The sequence below is a fragment of the Haplochromis burtoni genome, unplaced genomic scaffold (assembly GCF_018398535.1).
Source record: "Haplochromis burtoni strain Fernald_Lab_line unplaced genomic scaffold, NCSU_Asbu1 Contig_1592, whole genome shotgun sequence".
NCBI classification, from domain to species: Eukaryota; Metazoa; Chordata; class Actinopteri; order Cichliformes; family Cichlidae; genus Haplochromis; species Haplochromis burtoni.
This window is the reverse complement of record NW_024583953.1, coordinates 1-1,229: the sequence shown is the minus strand read 5'-3', so window position 1 is coordinate 1,229 and position 1,229 is coordinate 1.

The following is a 1,229-nucleotide window of genomic DNA, read 5'->3' as shown; positions in this document are numbered from 1 at the left end:
TTTTTTAAAACGAAAACAGAAAATCTCCGTTTTCAAAAATACCCGTGTACGTGTGGACGTAGCCTGAGTTATTTGAACATACTCTGATCTGCTGTTCTAGAACAGCAAACTCAGAGTGTGTTCAAGCTGATTTAAGCTAGTGCATGAGGAGTGAAAGAAAGTCATTCTCCATGGAAAACCGATACTAGGATTCACCATGGCAACGGGTAAAGAGCAGAGCATTTCAATTTATGGTATAGTTGGATATTTCAAGACATTTTAAATAGGAATACAGATCATAAACATAAAAAAACCTTCTATGAATAGATCCAGATGTGATCAGCTGAGGAATGGCTGGAGTCTAATTGATCTGGGATTGATGCGGTCTAAATCTGTGATTTAAAATAAGATCCACTTTGGATCCAGACACAGTTTACTGATCTGTTACAGACCCTATGATTTCGTCAAGTTGATCTGGTTCTGGTTCGAACCACCCAGACTGATTTCAATGATTTTCAGTGAAAAATATCTCAAAGCTCAGACTCTAAAATTCAAATACTGTACCTAAATCTGTGAACACATTTCAAAGTGAAATTTTGGGAACACAGATTGTCTGCAGGCTTCATTTAAAACATTAGTTTTTGTTTAATGTTAGACTCTTAAAGTCATCATCTCCAAGATCCAATTGTGACAGACATTTTTAGGTCAGTGTAACTTATTATAATAAGATAAACAATTGATCAATGTGTAACATACAGTAAATATTTTCGGTACAAAGGGACAACATCAGATGGAGTCTTTTAGATTTTATTCTGAGCTGATAATAAATCTGTGATGTAATCGCTGTCCTTATGTATTGACAACCAAATGGAGTCTGTTATCCTGGTAACTCACTAAGAGTTGAAGTGAACTCTCTTTCTGAAACAAGAAACCTGAGTTTCCACCGTCTCAATTTTAACAAATTCAGAGATGTTAGCTAGACCTCCTTTCTGGAATAGGACGGTTTTATCTATCAAAGGTGGAGTGCTGCACAAGCTTCCCCATTGGTCCCGCCTCCGGGTCTAGTTGGCTCCGGGGGTGGGGGTGGGGGGAGGGGGGTAGAGGAAGAACATTATATATATATATAGTATATACATTGAGTGAATGTGCAGTAGTAGCAGCAAGCAGGTGAATTCTGTACATTTATAAGAATAGAAATCTGACTATTTTACAGAATAGACAATATAAACATATTTAAAATTAAAGGAATT